Source organism: Tenrec ecaudatus, chromosome 6 (assembly GCF_050624435.1).
Source record: "Tenrec ecaudatus isolate mTenEca1 chromosome 6, mTenEca1.hap1, whole genome shotgun sequence".
NCBI lineage: Eukaryota > Metazoa > Chordata > Mammalia > Afrosoricida > Tenrecidae > Tenrec > Tenrec ecaudatus.
This window is the reverse complement of record NC_134535.1, coordinates 112217837-112239961: the sequence shown is the minus strand read 5'-3', so window position 1 is coordinate 112239961 and position 22125 is coordinate 112217837. Positions and strand designations below refer to the sequence as shown.

Here is a 22125-nt window from a genome sequence, read left to right as displayed (position 1 = left end):
CCCCTCCCTCACCGCTCCCCGTCCCTTATGAGCCCTTGATAATTTGTAGATTGTTATTTTGTCATATCTTGCCGTATCCAGAGTCTCCCTTCCCCACCCTTCTCTGCCGTCCATCTCCCAGGGAGGAGGTCACATGTGGATCCTTGTAATCAGGGGATATTTTCAATGAACTTTTTGAAGTGCCTTCATATATGTGATTTTAAAGGAAACATTTTATCAAAATATAGATATCAAAAGATTAAAACAGATTAATGATTGATTAATATCTGCGTAATTCAGAGTCTACAAGGGAGTCTAACAGCTATGGTAATTCTGAATTGGTGATATATAAGCGATATTATAAGATATCCAGAACTATAACATAATATGAAAATATCTGAATTCTCATAGTGACAAAAGTCAGATAGCCTGTTAATTGTTTATTTGCTTGAGTTAAAAATGAAAGAAATGTTAAATTACATTTAAATTAGTCATGATAGAGATAATATTTTCCCCATCCAACTTAATGAGCTTTTATAATCCCGTTCCCCGGCTCCTTGATACCCCTGACTTGAGTGTGGGTCATCATCACCATCACAGGGAGAGGTGTTTTAGGTCCAGGCGAGACCCTAAAAATATCTCAAGTATAATTTAAGGAGAACATTTATTAAGTCTTAAAAGAGACGAAGACATGGACACATGATCCTGATGAGGGAGCCCCCTATTACTAGGTCAGAATTCAATGTGGGGACACTAGTTAAATAGGCATGGAACAAAGGAACTGTCACAAAATCATGATTCGATTAATACCTCACAGTCAGAGGTGGGACTACAGAAGCAGGAAGAGGGCTGTGATTGAGACGTACATTATGTTTGAATGAATGGCTTACCAGATTGCTTCACAGGGCTTTCTGACCAGGGCATGACTCATGACTGTTCGATCCCCGTACTGTCCCCAGTCCAGTGATCTCCATCAAGGATTCACATCACGACACCTAACAATAATAACCACATATATGCTAGACTGTCAAGTAAGCGCCATATGAGAGTTTTAATTATGAGCACCCTGTTTGCAGACAGCCATAGATGTTAGTGAAAAAGCCCAAATCCACTTGCTGAGTGCCCAAAGGATTAAGTCTACATTACATTCATTCTGACTTTGCCTAGCAATGAAAACAGCCTTGTCCGCTAGGCAGTGTGCATTGAAAAGTGGATAGTACCTCCCTCCACCTCTCTCCAGCCAGTCTTGAGGGTTGCCTAGGTGAGCCCTTGTTCATAGCACCATTATTTGTAGGGACTTTTGAGCTGACTGACCCATGGTGACCTTCTGCACAACAGAACCAAATACTGCCCACTCACTCTTGTTCCTGTGCATGAGCCCATTGTGGCATGCATGGTGTCGGTTCATTTTTGAGGGCTTACTAGGGGTAGTATGGTCAGGCCCTATTATTCTTGCCCCTCGTAAGCTCTTCGGTCTCACATAATATATGTACCCCAATCATGGTTCCATTCCCACTTCTGTAGTCACATCTGAACTGGGACGTGTTGATCTGTCACCAACCGTGAATTTGTGTGTCATGCCTGTTTAAGTAGCTGTGCGGCTATGAATCTTTGGACACCGTATGACCTCATGCTAACGGTCTCCTCATCCCAGATGATGTGTCTTTGTCATGTCTCTATCCAGTTTAGCCTTAATAAGTGTTCTCCTTAAATTACATTTGAGGATCTCTTTTGTACTCTCAATCTCGCCATACATTAGCTCACTTAATTATTGTTTCTGATATATGGGCAGTGTTTTCCTCCAGCCTTTTAAATAGGTTGACACAGCACACTGCAAAATACGACTGAAATTAAATCAGAAGTGAATTTGCTTTAAAGCAAACAAATCAGAGGGAGCCTGCTATTTATTACAAGGATAGGTCTTTTCTTTTTAATGAACTTCAGCACCTTTACAAGACAAAGATAACGTAATAGCCATCAAATTGACCTAGAGTAAGTCATTTAATCCCCCCCACCCCATCAGTTTCCTTAAACACAAATAAGATTATACTTAACTGTCCTGTGTACTTCGAAGGGCTGTTGTCAATACTGATGAGATAATGGGAGTAAGCTTGCAGAGTATGTTCTAAACAGAAGGCACTATTATCATTGGTAGTGGTAGTGTAGGAAAATTCCAGAATGTGGGTCATGATCCTTACAACTCAATCTAAGGTTGGGCAGGACTCTAGCCTGACCATCTGTCCTCACTTTATCTGGAGAAAAATAATTAATATTTATTTAGCGACTGCTAAGTGTCAGGAGCAATGCTGAGGTTTCCCCTTTTTTTGTCTCATTTAATCTTTAAAAAAATCATTTTATTGGTCATTTAATCTTTAGACTAACTTGACAAAAATACTATTAGGAGCCTCCTTCCCCTCACTCCCTTTTCTAGAAAAGCAAGTAAGAAAACTAAGACATAACACAGCTTATTTAGAATCATAACTGGTATACCAGGTAATCAGAATCCATTTTCATTTTACCCATTTGTCATTCTGCTCTGCCTAAGGAGGCCAAGGCCTTGAGAATGTATTGTATTGTTTTCTTCTTGATGCCTGAACTTGAGTGATCTTATCTAGTCCTATAACATCCATTACCACAGTCGATACCGTCTATAGTTTTTATTCAGCCATCTTCTGTCCAGTTTCACACCTGTTTTCCCATATCTTGCGTTACAAGACACCACAAATGAAAGATATTCCAAAGTAAATACGTTATCTTTCACACTCCAACCGCTCCACTTTCCCTCTGGTGTCCTCGTTGAAAACAGCCACCAACCAACTTCCCTCTTTAACAAATAAAATAAAACCCAACCTTGTATTCTCATGAAGATACCTGGTTTAGGGATTCACCTATTCAGATTGTTCAAAGCACTTTCAGTTATAACTTTGAAGTTGTCTGAAAATCTTTCTTGATGGCTATAGATGACCCCTCCCCCCACATATATATACACACACTTCTTGAGAACACACACCCATTGGCTCACTGGATCATTGTAGATTTTCTAAGAACTATCATATGATCCATGGTTTTCTTTCTAAGTATTTTCTTAAGGGCTATGTAAGAAAACAGACCATATCTCTGGTCTGTGCGCAGTGCTAGTTAGGACAAGCTCACATGCACACATCATTAAACCTGGTGCATGACTGGTGCACAGTAAACAGTTTTTGTTTTAATTAGAAGCCTAGTAGATAAGAACCTTGGGTTGTTGTTTTTTTTTGGCGGGGGGGTTGGGTGATGAACACTCATTTCCTTTAGCTCAGCTAGTAAATCTTGATCAAAAGAATCCTATTATTGGATTGGAACCTTTTATATCAGCATCTTGTACATTATTTTTTACAGGTCTTTGGAGGGTGTGCGGTTGCCTCACCTCCTTAATCGGTTTTAAACTGGCAGTGATGGAATCTTTGACCCTCTAAGGCGAGGTCTGAAGTCTAGGAAGAGTTCACACTAGAAACTTGTAATACCTGTTCAGCCTGTGCTGAAACCACGATGAGGCAGATTTTCTGCAGAAACCAAGTTGAGGAACTTCCTACACGTAGTAATTTGTAGTGCCTTTCATCCTCCTCAGATTTCCTTCTCCATATTTTATTTAGCTCAGCTCTGCAAACGCAGGGCATCTCAGGGAATGGAGTTCGCCAGATGTGCTCTGTGAGCGGTTTCCAGCAGGCTCAAGAGGGGAGGAATGAGTGGTGCCCCAGGACCATTCTTTAACTCGGGTGTCAGTTTGGGAACTATTCGTAAATTAGCAGAGTAAAGTATTTAAAAACGTTGCGCTCGAATGGGAAATAGTTTTCGCAGGTTAGCTCCAGGGGCAAATGGTTCAATAGCTCCACGGCTAGTCGAAAGGCTGACAGTCTGAATCCCTCCAGAGGAGTCTCCGAAGACAGAAGATCTGCTTCTGAGAAGTCACAGCCTTGACAGCTATGGTGCCTGGTTTTCCTGTGGCACTCATGGAAGTGACTTCATGGAAATGATTAACTCCAGGCCAATTAAAAATAGGAACCTTAGCGAAGAAAGCTCTGAGTAAGGGTTCTGTCCCCAAGAGAAACATGGCTTGTGCTACACAAATATGTAGAGCAAGAGACTGGATTTAAATAAGGAGTGCCTGCCTTCATTCTGAACACATAGTGACTGGGGTTGGTGTCCAGCACATTGCTGCCCATTGCTCACTGGAATCATCTGAGGTGCCCTGGGGATTTTGTTCTGGCCGCCAGCTTATGCTTGGGTTCCTAGATGGAAGCTTCTCAGCTAGTACATTTTCCGAAATTATTTCAAGATGGTCCAAGGGTGACCAAGTTTTTAGTTTGCTAAGTAAAACTTACTTTTAAAAAATTATGCCACTTATTATCAGTCACTTCATAAAACAAAGGACTTTTTAGCATCCCAAATTTGAAAGGACATAATCCAATGACTAGTTCTTAAAACCAAGTAAAATGTTTGATTTCCGAAAGAATGAAATACATTGCCTGTATTACTTTCTTTTTATTTCACCATTAATTGCGATGAACCAGCATTTGTCATCAACCAGCACTCAAGACATATATAAACCAACCAGCATTCTAATTAAAATCAGGATTTGGGACCCAATGTGTGATGTGCAAGGGGTCATCCTGGCAAGAGGAGCACCGTGGTTTCCTTAGTAACTTCTCCCGGACTTTCTGCCCTGTGTCCTTAGGTCCCAGCATGTATTGTCTCTCTCGCCTTGCTCCTCTCACCTCTCCTTTGCTGTTAATTGGCTCTGACTAATGGTGACTTTATTATGTAACAGAACCAAATGTTGCCCAGTGTGCCGTTGTCATGATGGTATGATTGAAATCATTGTGACTGGCGTATTAACCCATTTCATTGAGGATTTCCCCCATCTTCAACACCGCCTCCCCGCGCCCCGTGAACCACAATGTCCTTTTCTAGCATTTGGTCTTTCCCGATGTTCCAAAAATAAGGGGTTAAACACTCATTATGCTCTCTTCTAAGAAGCATTTAGGTTGTATTTCTTGCAAGATGGATTTGTCCGCTCTGACAGTTTGTGAAATATTCTGTGTTCTTGGTCAGCATCACAATTCAGTCTTCTGTCTCATTATTTTAAAGAGGAAGAGTATAGGCAGTTTAATTTTATGTCCTCATTCTAATTATTTTCATATTTTACTTTCATGAATGGTCTGTTTAAACATAAAAATGCGATTCAGGATAAAAAAATTTGATTCAGAAATTAGCATTTTAATTCTAAGGTTTTTTGGTACTACATTAACACCAACTGAATTAATACTTAAGCTTAGACAAGAGGGTTTTTTCTTATTGAGAGGAAACCAATTACTATTGGGCTCTTTGTAACTTACTGAGGATTAGGAATTCCCTTCCACCCTTTTCAGAATTAATATTCTGGATTTATGGTACCTGGTATTTTTGGCTTATACTGTGGTGATATTTATTTGTTGCTAAATAATTGTTGCTCAAATGTGTCCATTTAGAAGGAAGTTATGAGATATAAAGTGAGTTTATGAATACCATTTAATATCTACTTACTCTTTGAAACCTAGTTTTTTATTAAGTTGATCTGTGTATGCAATGTGTGTTGACACTCTGTTAAATACCATTGTACCCAAAGATAGCAAAAGGATGCTGTGTGCTTAACAATATAGACCTCAAAATCAGAAAGACCAACCTTTGTTATTAGCTGTCTCCGTAGGAAAGTTACTTAACCTCTCTAAGCTTCGCTGTCTTCATCTGTAAAATGAGGTTAATCATGCGCTATGCATAGGATTGTTGAAAGGGCTCAACAATAGGCAAACTATCTGCCAGTTGCACTTAGTGACTCTGGAGCATAGTGGCCCCTGAGCTTCCCAGCAGGGCTGTGTGTGCATCCTTGGAATTTCAGTGGCTGCTTCTTTGAAGTAGGCTGCCACGCCTTTCTTTCAAGGTCTTCCTGTGCTGACTCAAGCTTCCAACCTTTTAGTCAACAACTGAGTGTGTCCTTTGTACCTGAGGTGACTCCAAAGTAAGTATTCATTTGCGAAGTGTGTTACACACTGGGCTACTAGTTTCCAGGTCTGCAGCTTGAAGCTACTTGCCATGCTAAGAGACAAAGAGGAGGCTTTCAGCACCCTTAAAGATTTATAGGCTGGGGCAGTTCTGCTGTGTCTCTCTCCAGGGGTTGCAATCAGTTCAATGGCAATGAATTTGGGGGGAATTAGGGTGTATTATTTGTGGCAGCATCTTTGCTTAATTGAAATAAAATATGGACACTTTTCCTTTAATAGAATTTATTGTGAAGATATGAACAATTGGGTTCTTACACTGTAACTGAAAGACTAGAAGATAAGTTTTATTTTTTTAATAAATGATTTTATTGGGGCTCATACAACTCTTACCACAATCCATACATACATCAGTTGAGTAAAGCACCCTTATACATTCGTTGCCCTCATTATTCTCAAAATTCGCCTACCACTTGGGTTCCTGGAATCAGCTTATTTTCCTCTTTTCCCTCCCCCTCCCTCCCCGTTCCTCCCTCCCTCATGAACCCTTAATAACTTATAAATTATTACTCTATCTTATCTTACACTGCCCGGCATCTCCCCTCACCCACTTTCCTGTTGCCTATTCCTCAGAGATGAGGTTACATGTAGATCCCCGAGATCGGTTCCCCCTTTCTATACTCCCTTCCCTCCTGGTGTCGCCACTCTCACTGCTGGTCCTGAGGGGTTCATCTGTCCTAGATTCCCTGTGTTTCCAGATCCCTACTGCACCGCTGTGCATCCTCTGGTCTAACCAGGTCCGCAAGGTAGAATTGGGGTCATGATAATTGGGGGGATGAAGTGTTCAAGAACTAGAGGAAGGTTTTAGGTTTCATTGTTGCTATACTGAACCCTGAGTGACTCATCTCCTCCCCACGATAAGTTTTATTTAACAGATACATGAATAAGGGGATACATACATAAGGGGACCATGTTTCAGTTAATGATATTTGTACCCTAATCTATATCAATTCACGCATTTCTCACAATCACAAGGTAAGTAATATTTTTCCCATTTTACAGAAGAAACAGGCGTGAGAAGGGCAATAACTGCCCAGGTGAGCCACACGGAGTGAAGCGATGCGCTTGGAATCTGGTTCTGAGTCCTGGATCTTCAGGCTGTATACACAGCTTCGTTGAGTGTTCTTTTTCCCCCCCTAGATTGTGCTTGGGCCTTAATTTTTTAAAATAGTAGCAGTTCTTTGCTAATGCAGACATAAAAGAAAAGAAGTCCCAAATTCAGGGTTGAAGAAAGTTTTAACCTAACTTTAACACTTCACTTAATTTTCGCTAGTTTATTGAATATATTATTGACCTCACTAGAACATATTACAATCGCAGAATTACTTCACGGCACGGCTTTATACCTAAATGGCAAAAGATAAGAGTGTTATTTCATGGTCTTTTTTTCCCTCTCCATTTTATTGATTGGCTTGTCTTTGCTCTTTTTTTTAATGGGTCTGTGTCTGTGCTCAGCTTTCAAACATTCTAGATTATCACCTTTGAATTACCCCTGTACATCCTGAATGTGTCATATTGTGCCTTAGCTGACTCTGACTGTGACGGTGATCTGACAACTTTTCCTCCCTGCTCTCTGTGCAGAAATAAAAACTGTCAGCTGTCCAGACGATGTTGTAGCTCTGCCTCTAGTCCATAATCTACAAGTTAAGTAGCAAACTTTTTTTCAGTTTTATTTTTTCAGATTTGTAGCTATAAAATGTAGGTAATGCTAACTTGAACTTCTAGATACATACATCTCTGTATTGCAGCTGTGTTCAGTTATGGTGTTGGAGAGTAGGAGCGATCCTGACAGCATCGATTTCTTTTTTTCCTTTTGTGGGGTCGTTTGACATTTGACTCTCCAGTCTTTGGGGGCTCTTGTCTGTTGCTGTGCACTCCACCTTACATTTTGTTTAAATTGAACGTTTGCGTGTCAGCTAAGCCAGTGATTTTGAAACCACCTCCTATATTACTGCTCTGCCACCAAGAAATTAAAAGTAAAATAGACATATTCAGACACTGCTTTGTTCCTGGAGATCTGAGCTCAGTTAACAATACTGTGTTTCCTGTACCCCACCCTTCCCTGAGGCCTGCTGTCTACCTGCTGCTATCTGTTCAGAACATTTCTCTCTGTGCTGTCGGTATTTTGTATGTAGATCAGATGATGCATGTCCAGGGTAACCTTGCAGCGTCAGGCTGTTTCCAGTGGTCTGGGAAGGAAGAGCAAGCAGTCGGGGGTGGGGTGGGAGTACTTCTTTGGAAAGGAGTGAACTGAACACAGCCCACTTAAGAGATGGAAGGAAGTGGCTTATTTGATTCAGGAAATATGCAGAAAGGAACTTTGATTTAACTGTTGGCATCACTCTTGCATAAGACTCTTCTGAGACTTTTTCTTTTTTTGAGCGGGGGTGGGGGGCAGGGCTGTGCTTGGATACATGACTGTGGCTGATTCATCCTTGATCCTGAGTTAACTTTAAACAAATTCTTCTTCACTATGTTGACAAGTACCAGGTTTAGAAACCTATCTTTTCTTGATCTGTTTGACCTGTGTAACTCCACGGATTTTCATCTCCTTTGTTTTTCTTTCATTCACCCAACGCAAAGATGCTTAGAGGATAGTCTAGTCCCTGTGAGAGGACTTCACAGTGCCTGTGGAACAATGGAATTGAAAGAGGATGGGGTTTTTCCCCACAGACTTTTTGAAGCCCCACCATACTTTGTACTAGGGGCCATGTTTTTTTTCGAGTACTACTGGTGAACCCCCCGTGGACCCTACCATAAGGCGTCGCAGATGAGGCAATCCTTAAACCTTGTTACACAAATATATATATTTAAAAGTGATTGAGTGAAGGGGAGGAGCGCAAGTGATAGAAGATCTAGTTTGTGAGGAGTTGACTGAGTCGAGATCCAAAGGGCAAATACGAATCATCTCGAGGAGAAGCAAGTCATGATTGGCATGGCCAACGAAGTGGGTTTGAGAAGCTCAAGAAAGTCCTGGAGTGCATGGACCGAGCAGCGTGAGGCCAGACTGACTGCACCGGAGAAATGTAGGGGGACCCTATGAGAATCACGAAGGCCGGGCGGAGAGATTTTCATTTATACCAAGAGCATTTCCGTCCTCTGAAGGAAGGGGCCTACTTGGATGAAAGCAGGGAATCCATTTAGGGAGCTACTGGGGATGTAGTTAAAGTGATTTTCATGTACAAAACTGATCTTAGTTTCACCACGTTTTCGCTTTCTGTTCAGGATGTGGTTGGTGGAAGTTTGTCTTCCTATCTGATTTGCAAGACTTGAAGGTTTACTTGGAAGTACGGAAAAGGTTGCTGTAAAGCCAGCGAGCTTACTATTGAGAAGCAGGTACAACTGGGTTTAGATGTTTGTCACTGTTACTTGGAGAACTCTTTCACATGAATTGAGTCTCACTTGCTAGTTTTCATCCTGATGGCTTCTTTCCATGGTTTCTTGTGCTCACCTCTCACCCCCTCACCCCTGCCCCATTATGAATGTGGTGGGGTGATGGTGGCAGCAATAATACAGTAGTCACAGTAATAATAGCAAATCTGCATATATGAGTCAGACTATTCTGATTGTAGTGAATTTATAAATGTGTGTATGCGTCTCCATAGTTTCCTCATACCATCTCATGAGGTACTGAAACATTTATTTTTCCTCTTTACACATGAGGGTGGGGCCCAGAGAGACACGGGCAATTTCGGAGCAAGATTTGAAAGAATACTAGCACGCCACCACTCCTTTGGGTCCTGAAAGATGGGCAATGACAGAGAGAGGCTAAATAGAGCCCAAGGTCACACTGCCCAAGAAATCAAGGAAGCAGTATGGAAGCCCAGGCCATCTGGCTCCAGAGTCTTGGTTTTCCTGCTGCCAAGTGAGTTATAGGGCTCATGAGAATAGTGTTCTTTCTCTAATTCAGAGATCATCAGTGCAAATGTCTACAACCAACTACTTCACTTTACCAAATAGCAAACCATTTCCTTCTTGTTTGTCCTTGAAGTGTTTTACATCTCTGTGACCATATTTTATATATAAATATATGTGTGTGTATATTTATATATAGGTGTATGTATACAATTTTGAAACCACTAATAATTTCATTGTAGGAATGCAATATCGTTTACTCAACTTCTGTTAATTTTAGATTTTTCCCCAACCTTTTGTAATTAGAAATGCATTCAGTAGTTATAGATATATCTTCATTTGTATTCCAAATGGTATTTTTTATTGTAATAAAATATAAACAACAAGGCAGTTGATATTTTAATCATTTTCACATAAAATTAATCAATTTTGTGCAGCCATATACCACATCACTTCCAATTTTTGTCATTATTAACAGAAATTTAACACCCTCAAGCAATAAAGCAATAACTACCCCGTCTACCCCCTTTCCTCCCTCCCACCTGCCCCGGTAACCACTCATAAATTTTGTTGTCTATGCATTTGTCTATTCTAGATATTTTGTATGAGCAAGATCGTAAAATATTTGTCCTTTTGTGTCTGATTTATTTCACTGGGCATAATATTTTCAAAGTTCCTCCTTATATCAAGATTTAATTCCTCTTTATAATTCAACAATAGTCCATTGCATGGCTATATACCATTTTGTTAATTCATTAATCTGTTGACAGACCACCTGAGTTTTTGCAAAAATAAAAATTAATACTAGTCTCACCGAGATAGACTAAAGATGTCCCCAATGCAAATTTATTCCAAAGTGCTCTACCACTCCATTGTTTATTACCTTTGATATCTACTATTACCCTCCTCAGTGTATTCCCTCATGTCCTAGACTTCTGCAATTCACTTCAGTGATGCCTATGGTTGGGGTGCTGGTAAGTCTCAGATCCAAACTCCATTTGAAGGATCCTCCTGAGCCACTGGGGAAGGTGGTAAAATCAGATCAGGTGATAGGTTGAAGCTCAGGCCCCAAGAAGGTCAAACAAGCCAGATGCAGGGTCCAAAGCCAGAAGCAAAGATGCCCCCAAGTCAGAGCAAGCTCACTGCTTCTGCCCATGCTCAGGGAGAGGAAGCTACCAAAAGAATTAATGTGATGGAGATGTGATTTTTTTTTTTAACAATTTATTGGGGCTGATACAATTCTTTTCACAGTTCATACATATACATACATCAATTGTATAAAGCACATCTGTACAGTCTTTGCCCTAATCATTTTTTCTCTTTTCTTCTTTTACATTTTATTAGGGACTCAAACAACTCTTTCCACAATCCATACATATACATACATCAATTGTATAAAGCACATCCATACATTCCCTGCCCCAATCATTCTCAAGGCATTTGCTCTCCACTTAAGCCCCTTGCATCAGGTCCTCTTTTTTTTTTTCCTCCCCCTACCTCCCCGCTCCCCCCTCCCTCATGTGCCCTTTGTAATTTATACATTGTTATTTTGTCATATCTTGCTCTATCCGGAGTTTCCCTTCCCCCCCTTCTCTGCTGTCCATCTCCCAGGGAAGAGGTCACATGTGGATCCCTGTGCATCAGTTCCCCCTTTCCAACCCACTCACCCTCCACTCTCCCAGCATCGTCCCTCACACCCTTGGTCCTGAAGGTATCATCCACCCTAGACTCCCTGTTTCTCCAGCCCTCATATGTACCAGTGTACAGCCTCTGTCCTATCCAGGCCTGCAAGGTAGAATTCGGATCATGGTAGTTGGGGGGAGGAAGCATCCAGGATCTGGGGGAAAGCTGTGTTCTTCATCGATACTACCTCGCACCCTAATTAACCCATCTCCTCTCCTAAGCCCCTCTATGAGGGGAGGAGATGTGATTTTTTACCTCTGCACACCATAGCCGCAAGGACCCAAAGGAGACGAGTCATACCCTCTGGTAAGGTGGATTCTCAAAATAGATCCCAACTGAATCCTGCCACAACAGACAGAGAGCTCCCCTCAAAATGGGATTATAACTGTCGGAGTAGAGGCTAGGATTTATAATATGTCACAACACCTCACATATCTACCCTTTTTGACCATTGTGAATAATGCTAGTGTGTAACATTGGTGTGAAAGTATCTATTTTTAGATAATTTCCTTAGTATATATTATTCTAGGGTGTATAACTAGTCAGAAGTTCTGAATTCTTGTTACAAACATAGAGGTATAGTAATTCCAAAGAAAACAGTACCAATTTCTACTGATCCTGAAGTGTTTAATTTGGATTTTTCTGTGTTTGCCTCAGAATGACCTTTTTTAAAAAAAAAATTAATAATTTTATTGGGAGCTCTTACAGATAGCATAACATTCCATAGTTCAATCACATCAAGCAGTGTTATACAATTGCTACCACATCATTTTCTTTTTTTCTGAACTCTGATATCAGCTTCCCTTTATCCCCTCACTCCCCTTCCCCCTCCCCCTCAGGAACCCTTATTTACTTTTTTTTATCTATAATAGGTTTGTTTTTTTCCTTATCTTACATAATCCAACATATCCATCCAATTCTGTTGTTGATCCCATTGAGTGGGGTTATACAGTCATCAATGCTCTCAGCTCCCTACCTGTACCCCTTCCATTAACCTCGCCCTCTTCCTATACCCTCCTGTTACTGTTTCTGAAGGATTAGCTATCTTGGCTTTCATGCACCTAACAATCTTAAGTATACAAATGAGCATGTGAAATCTAACATGATTATTGAGGTAAAACAAATAAAAACCATAAGAGTGAGGGGAGGAAATCTTAAAGAACTAGAGGATAGTTATGTGGTTCATCAGTTCTATGCCACACCCTGGACTTGTCAACCCTTCTGTGTGGCCCCTCCGAGAGGGACTGTCAGAATGACCTTTTTAATGTCTTCACTAAACTTCTCTTTCATCGTGTGATAGAATTAATTTATATGGTCTTAAGCAATTTCTTTCTGTAGTCCACTGCCGCCTCCTTTCTTCATTCCTCTTCTGCCTTAGATGCCTATGATGACGTCTGATTAACTTCTGGGTGGGTCAGTCTGAGTGTTTGCCTAAGAAATGGATGCTGGTGTGGGGTAGAAATGTAGGAAGATGAAGCCTGGCTCCACAGACAGGTGGGAATTGGAGTCACACTAAACCTTGGTACACAGTAATGAAAGTGGGCTTGCCTCTTTTATAGTGCAGTTTGTAGTACCATCCTTGCATACAGTGAATGCCCTTGATTCATTTTCTTTGGATAAATTGCTACAAGGAGAATCTTGATGCTTATTTCTGAAGGGGCTTCCAGATGAACTGCATGGTTGTCTTTGCCCATTTCCCCATGTGTTAGTAATGCTTCCGTTACATTTTAAATAAGTAAAAGTTTTTCATTTGTATCTTCACTCTGTCCTATTACACTTTAAGTTAAAAAAATAGTTTTATTGAGATGTAAGCAACATGTAATTCAGTAGTTCAATCATTTTAAGAAGGGTAGCGCAGTCATCACCACCTTTAACTTTGGAACGTGTTCTTCCTTCTGGTACACATTGCTGTTAGCGCCCATTCCCTGCAGATCCCTTCATGCCCTCAAGTACTTAGCAGTCCAGTTGCTGTTTCTGTAGATCCACCCATCTGGCTTCTCTATACAGAAAAATAGGAAGCTGCTGTTTGAATGTAATAAACTCTGCTTTTAATGTCGTACTCATACATTATTTCCTCCTAGATTATAAAAAGTAGCGATTTTATTCTAGCTTCATAAGTTTTTTTTACATTTACATATCTCTAAGTGATTTGGCATATGTAATCTAACTTTTTTCCTCAATGCTTGTCCCCATAGTATTGATGTGTGTTTCAAAAATAATAATAAAATAAAATCCCATGTGATTTTAGGAGTTTATTAAGAAGTGTGTTAAATAGTTCTTTTACACGAAAAAAAAAGTTCTTTTAATTACTGAGTACAGTGGAATAAGAGCTCAAGTTGTCTGAGCCATTTGAAGTGTAGCGTGCCATACTGTCTGCAGCCAGTTGAGTCATCCAGAGAATTGAGAAATATCCCGTCTGGGAAAGGTAAAGCCCCTTTCATCAGCTCGGAGGGTATGTGAGGTGTAGATTCGGAACATCCCCTCCACACTGCTTGCTGGCCCCAGGTCCAGGTCTCTCGTTTGGGTGGAGCTCTGTTTGGCTGTTCTTCCGGCGCTTTTCTGATGGGCACGCGCTGCGCCATGGGGATACCTGCCAGGCTACATGCTAGCCAAAGCTAGAGCAGATATTCCTTTGTGTGGAAATTGAGATCATGAAAAAGTCTCTTCAGGGACTTTTTGTTTCCTGGATCAGTATTTTATTCTACCTTATTTAACATGTGTGGCTTGTGACTGTTCATGTTACTGTTAAAAACAAAAAAACCCCCGGCTCCTTGAATTTTAGCTGGTCAGTTTGTTACCATAATTCCTCCCTCAGTTTATATCGCAAGCTCTGAGCAAGTCTGTGTATGTGCAACAGTGGTGAAGTCTGTGAGAAAAGAAAGAGGAAAGCCTTTCCTTTTTCTTGCTAGCTAGGCTTTATTCAACAATAGCTGTGCCCGGGTCTTGTGAACAACAGAAAGAAAAACAAACTTGGGTGTTGGACTGGTAATGCCAGGGCTGGCAGGAACCGCCTTTCTAGCTTTCCAGGCTCACAGTTCATGTTTGTTGGGGTTCCTTTGGCTGCAAAAGACAGAAACTAAGCCTAGCGTAGTAAAGAAGGAGTTTGTTTTGGAATTGGCTAGTGAAAGCTTTGCACAAATTGCTGCACAGCCAAACCTTAGGTGGGGCGGGAATCTGGGGACTTGAGCCAGACAGAGCTTCTGAATCTTCTCCAGAGTGCTGCCATACAGAGGACACCCCTCTTGTTCTTCATCCAGGTCCCAACTACCCAGGAGAGCACAGTAGATATACTTGAAGGACAGAAGCTTCGTCACGTCTGTGGGATTGAATCATTAATTTGGTGGTGTTGGCCTGCTTTTGACCCACAAACTCAGCAGTTTTTCATACCTAAGGCACAGAGTTGGCATGAGACTCACACAACTCTCCTTTGAGATTGCATCCTCTGACGTGCCCTTGGGGAGTTGGAGATTTTCCTGGTCTGTTGAATCTGTGGTAGTGTGGGTTCTTCCTGGTCATTAACAATTATGTATTTCCCAACCGGCTGTTTGTCCCAGCCTGAAAGTACAATATGCTGTTTCAGGAAGTGCAGAGACTTAACCTACTTCATACTAATTGAAAGTTCCAATTTGTTGCCCCTCCTTGGCCACTGGAGGAATTCCTAATCACTTTGAACCATAGATTTCATTCCATAAAGCTGTGTGATTTGAATAGAGACAGCATTCAGATTTGCTTCAGGATTTAAGCTGCTTCCAGGTAGACATACTGAGCCATTTCCTGGTTGTCATTTTCCTTCATTTCTTTTGAAGTATTCTCTGGCTGACTTAATGGTTTTTGAGATTTGCTTTTCATTGAAATTGTGTATTTGGTTTTGGTGAGCGGAAAAAAAAAGTCCTTTGTTTTATGTGTAAATAGGCTATTCTAACACAGAATAAAAATTCAGAGTTTCTGCCGCTAAAGTGAGTTATATCTTATTTATACCACAGATGAAGGAAATCAATTGTGGCAAGTACATTTGTGGAAACCATAAGACCCTGAGTCGAAGGCATTTTATTGCAGTGATTTACAAAGAAATAGCTGTCTAGCAATTTCTTTTGGGTACGGGAAATAAAAACTGATACAAATTATTATGGATTGAATACTCCCAATATGTCAATTTAGCTGGGGCATGATTCTCAAATATGTAGTTTTCCATTGCTTTGTGATCTGTTCTGCTTTGTTGTAAATCCTAACTTCTGTGATGTTAATGAGGCACCATGAGTGGTAACCAAGTTAGGGAGGCAGGTACAGTCTTTAGGGTTAGGTTGTATTTTGAGTACATCTTCTGAGAAATGGAAGAGATCAGGCAAGGGAACAGAGACCTGCTACCAGCAAGAAGGAAGCACTAGGAACAGAGTGGGTGTTTTGGACCCAAGGTCCCATCTATTGGGGGGACCCCTGGAGTCAGGACTGTTGATGATAAAGAACTTCCTGAAGATCCTGCAGGAGAGAAAGGCTTTCTGTAAAGTCGGTGCCTGAAATTTCCATTGGTAGCCTGCTAAACTGTCAGGGAATTGTGTTGAGGCTGCTGTCTTGTAGCATTTCTCTTGTTGTAGCACTAGAGAACAGGCTTCTAAGATTTTAACATTTTCTGTCTTGAGAATGTTGAGGGCAACGAATATGCAAATGTGCTCTACACAATTGATTATATGTATGGATTGTGATAAGAATTGCATGATCCCCCAATAAAAATGATTTTAAAAAATTAAAGTGTAACATTTTCACTTTTTTCATGTAATTTTTTAAAATGTGGCAAAAATATACATAACAAAACATCCTCCAATTCAACAACTTTCACATGTATAATTCAGTGCCATTGATCATACTCTTGGTATTGTACAACCATTATTGATATCCTTTTCCAAATTTTTCTACCATTGTTAACAAACACAACACCCCCTAAATAGCAAATCTTCCTCGCATCACCCATGATTCCCACTGGTCAAGTTTGGTTTCTTCCTTTGTTCGTAGTTGTCGTGATAGAGTATTTACATATCATACCCTTCCAGAGTTAAATTGCTTTTAAAGAGTTGTGTTGTATACATCATCACAGTTCTCATGCTCCCTGCTCCCTGCCACATTCATAGTTTGCTCCCCAAATTTTTTCAATCCCTATTTTCACTTTATGCGAATATTAAATTTACTGAAAATTCTACACCTTTCCTTATATTTTGTATTCCCCTTCCCATGCATACATCTGCAAGTACACATACACGCACACACACAAGTTGGGTTTTCTTAAAGATTTAGTTGAAAATCATCAACGAAAGAGATCTTCAAATTAGGGAGCGTGTGCAATACTAATGAATAATGCTAAGGCTTGAGACTTCTTGTAAAAATTGTGTTATGTTTAGAAACACATTAAAAGGTATGTTGAGAATGGTGAAATAGGTATGCTAAAATAAATTGGTAAAGTGAACAAACCTAGGCTTTGGACTTGAACAGACCTGGCTTTGAATACCAGACCTGCTTCTAGTCATATAGCTTCTTTGAGTCTGTGTCTCTTCTGTAAAGTGAGATTAACAGATACCTTACACAATCATAGAAGTATATTCTGATGTAATTTATCAGACACAACGTACTTGATTTTATTCTGATAACAGTTCTACAAGGCCTGTATCCCTCTTGATTTTACTTTTAACCAAAAAAATTCAGTTCTCAATAATGGGTTTAGCAGCTTTGTTAATCTTCTAAACATAATTAGACTCAGATGGATAACTTTAAGACCAATGTTTAATTTTACCTTTGGACCTAAGAGAAGACCTAGTAAGTGCTATTTAATGATTATCAAATACAAATAATTTTTAAAAGGCTGATTGTAAACTCATAGAACAAGAGTTGTTGTTTGCCTAGTTTCCAGCTGATCCTGCATTGTGGGCGATCTGAGCCTCCCCTCTCGGTGTCCAGTACGGGTAGGCTCTCCAGCATCTTCTGGCCTTTGTCTAGTCAGTTCAGAGTAAATTGTATGACAGGTAAGTTGACTGGCAGGTGTACCAGGGTAGACTTGAATTTCTTGTTGGCTTCTGACATACTTTGAACGTAAGATTTACCCATGACTAACACCAACTTTTCTAGGGGGAAAAAAGAAAATATTAACACCAGGAATGAATCTAATATGAACACAATTGCATAAACATTAAATTGTGAAGCAAAATATAGGAAACCTGGGTATACTTTAAAGAACCCACCAGTAATTTGTTCCTGTTTTGTGACTTAGATGTATTACTTCTCACCCTCATGTTTTGTGTCCCTCCAGTGTCAAACAAAATAAAACCCCAAATCATACCTATACTTCGGTGATAGTTCTACAAATATTTTGGTTTTGAGCAATTAAAATAGTTGGAAGTATTAGAAAGCATGATATAAAAATTTGCATAGGGAAGACTAGTAAGCTAGCAATTGAGAATATTTTTAATGACAACCTTTTTTTTTGTTTTTCTCTTTGACTTTAGCTTAATTAAATTGTAGGAGACTTGGGTCAGGAATTGAGTAATAATATTCTTTTGGTAAACCTTACTACTAATCTCTAAAATGGATTGTGAGAAAGAAGCAGCCCATCACTCATGAAATAGGTGGCATGCTAATACATTTGAGGTTAATTTTAAATTTGGCCTAAAAGATGTTAAATGAATAATCTGAGACCTTTCCTTGTGTTTTGACTTTTGATTGATTAGTTTTATGGATTTATAGAGCCACACCACCACCCCCTTATAAGTATACTGGAAAGAAAAATGTGCCTCTGTCATAGTCATCTAGTACTATTAGAACAGAAAAACCAACATTGAAACTTGGCTGTCTTTCTTTTTATACCTAAGTTAAAAGTAAGCATGCGTCCCGCTGGGAGGATGACTGCCAGAGCTCAGACACGGTATCGAACCGCAGTTGTAGACGAGTAACTCTTGTTTACGCTAGGATCAGTTACCATCGCTGGTTCCTGGGACACTTTGGTGCTTGGCTAAGAAGACAGTTGCAAGAAGTTCATAAAGTTCTCAGTAAAAAAAAAAATGTTTTGATACTTTGAGATGTAAAATGAGACCAGCTAAAATAGAGAAATAGATATTTCTCCTGGTTTTCCAATTCCCTATTCACAAAGAAACTCCAGTTATCTTGGCTTGACTAACCATGGGAGCATGATATTGGAAAACAATCTTTATGTATGGTTTAAGGACTCTCATGTCAGGTTATACAAAGAAATACAGACAATTTACAAGAAATTAGTTGAGAATCTGAGCATTTAAATTCGGCCACCTGACTTTTGAAAAAGAATGGATGAAGACAGATTTCTGATTATTTCACCTGTCTCTGGGGAAGAGTTAAGTAGTTTTCTTTTATTATTAGGATGAAGAGTCAGTATTAGCTCTCCACTCTGTGGGTTGCTATTTCCCCTATAAGAATTGCTGCTTTGTAAATATTGATTTCCCCAGCTTAACAAAGTTTGACAGTTATTCTGAAAATTTAGTTGAAGAGAAAAGCAACTAGGATAGCAAGAACAATTATTTTTTGAAAAATAAAAGAACCACGCAGGAGAACTAACTATCTGAAGACTTATTATAAAAGCTTCAGTGGTCAAGACAGTATGTTTGAGTAAAGAAATAGACAAATTGGTGGAACAAAATTGTCTAAAAATTTACCCATGCAGATATGGTCGATTGATTGTGACAAAAGTACAAAGGCTAGTCATTTTTAAACAGATGATGTTAGGACAATTGGACATTGGAATGGGTGGGGGGGGATACCATCCTGTGATATATACCATACACTGTATATGAAAATTAACTATGTATCGTGGACTTCATTTTTAAAACTATAAAATTTCTAGAAAGAGCATAAGAAATGATCTTTGCGATCTTGAGTTAGGCAAATATAAAACCATTACATGCCTATTAGATAGCCCCAAACAAAGTAAAAGCCTGGCAATACCAAGTACTGATGCGCATGGAAGCAGTTGCAATTTTCATGCGTTGCTGGAATGCAGAATGCAACAGCAGCTTTGGGAAACAAACTTGATTTGTGCAGCAACACAAATTTCAAATGCATCAGTGCCAAGTGAAATAAGCCAGAGTTACACTACATGCTGTATGATTTCAAAAATGAATATTGACATTTTGAAAGAGGCAATACTATGGAGAAGGAGAGTGAGTCAGTGACTGCCAGGAGTTAGGATTTAGGTTAGGACTGCAGAAGGTCTGCACCAGGGACTTTTGAAAACGTTGGAATTGTTCTGCAACTGAATTGCACTGGTAGGCATAGGACTCTATTTGTGGAATCTCATACTACACTAATGAGAACAAAGATTATTGTATGCAAATCAAACCGTTTAAAATGTACTAAAGCCAAGAAAAACTACTTAATGTTTAAAATTCTATATATACTGAGAGAATAGCTGTCTTTATTACATGCTTACCATGTACCTTACATAGTTCCCAATGCTTTATTTATATGCATTTAATTGATCTTTATAATAACTTTGTAGGAGAACATTGTCTTTTGCTGCATTTACAGATAAGAGACCCAGAGACACAGAACTAGGAAATAAATCGCAGGGCCAAGACAACTTTTATCACAGAATTACAATATTCTACCATACTGTTGTCAGTGAGTCATCAAGTTCTTTGGGCTTATAAAATAATGGTGATATTGATTGCTCCCCCGTGTTACAAGATCTTCTGCAACTGGTTCATAGAGTGGGGAAAGGTTTGTTGTTTTTTTAAAGAAAATTAGTATTGATGTCTTATGATCATACTGTGTACACAAATTTTGTTCTTTGTGCATTGAAAAAAATGTTTTAGTTGCTTGTTGTTACTTGTGTTCAATATCTAGCCACCAGTGTGGTAATTGTTTTGTAAGAATTAATACCAGAATAGTCCCAAGGAGTTGGAGATTGAAGAAGTCCCAAATGTCCACCTCTTCCAATATGTTAGTCTGCCCCATTCCACCTCACCCCCCTTGAGTATATTCCTCTCACGTTTCTGGTTTCTGCAAATCATTGCAGTGTTCCAAATGAAAGTTTGAAGAAATAATCTCACCGGGTGGTGGGTGCTGTTCAGTCTCAAATCTGAAGGTTGGGCAAGGGTAAGCCAGGTGCTGGGTCCAGAGGATGTGCTCCACTCCTGGCCCCTGCTGTTGATGAGATCACACGCCTGGCTTCTCAGAGGGCTCATTTTGTACAAAGCAGAATGGCTTGCAGGGAAGGACTGTTCACAGTTACTCACATGTACATCCTATCAGAAGCTTCATCTTCTTACCAGACCCATGCAGTTTGGTGGAAGTTACTTCGAATATCAAATTAAAATATTACCTTCACCCAAATAGAGCTCCCTGGCATAGAGGATGTGCACTGGGCTGGGATCCCACTGAGCTGTAAGCCCTGCAGTGTAGGCAGTTTGAAACTCCTAGCAGCTCTGTGAGTGAAAGAGAAGGGTCTTTCTACTCCCATAAACAGATACAGTTTCTGAAGCTAATGGGCAGTTCTACCCTGTCCTATAGGGTCACTATGAGTCAGTATTGCCAGTTGATTTGGAGGGGGGTTTTTTGTTTGGTTTTCACCCACATATTAAAATAAAATATCATTTATTCTCTACCCCTGGACTATCTTATTATGCACACATGACCTGGGGCCTCTGGCAGGATGTTTCCAACAGGCATTACCCTCCTACTCCTAATCAGACAAGGCTTTCTTTCCCCCAGGCCATGCCAGAAACAGCTTTTCTCCTCTCTGCTGTAGCACACCACTGTTTTCACACTTATTATAAGTAGCAGTAACCAAGATAACCTTTAAACAAAGATTGTGGCCTGATGTACATATGTAAATATATATACATAATGAGAGGGGACTAGAACTATGTACTCATATCTATATGTTAAGAATTAAAGTTGTAGATGGACATTGGGCCTCAACTCAAGTACTTCCTTAACACAAGAACACTTTGTTCTAGCAATCCGGCATTCTGTGATGCTCACCTTCCTGACATGATCGCTGAAGACAAAATGGGTGCTTAAGCAAATGTGGTGAAGAAAGCTGATGGTGCCCAGCTATCAAAAGATATAGCATCTGGGGTCTTAAAAGTTTGAAGATAAACAATTGGCCATCTAGCTGAGAAGCAACAAAGCCCACATGGAAGAAGTGCACCAGCCTGTGTGATCACGAGGTGTCGATGGGATCAGATATCAGGTTTCTAAGACCCACAATAAAACCATACCCAAGGTGAATGAGGGACAGGGACATGGAGTGGAGACCCAATGCCCATCTGTAGACAATTGGACATCCCCTCACAGAGGGGTCACAGGGAAGAGATGAGCCAGTTAGGATGCAGTAGAACACTGATGAAACACACAACTTTCCTCTAGCTCTTTGATGCTTCCTTCACCCCTCTCAGGACCTCAGTTCTACCTTACAAATTGGATTAGACCAGAGCATGTACACTGCTACAGATAAAGAGGCTGCAACACAGGGAAAACAGGATAGATAAACCCCTCAGGGCCAACAAGGAGAGTAAAG

General features: G+C 40.1%; 1 protein-coding gene across 3 annotated transcripts in view; it reads left to right on the top strand.

Annotated features, from left to right (window-relative positions):
- PLEKHA5 (pleckstrin homology domain containing A5) overlaps positions 1-22125 on the top strand; it is a 251604-nt gene that overhangs the window by 37921 nt on the left and 191558 nt on the right. The window lies entirely within an intron of this gene.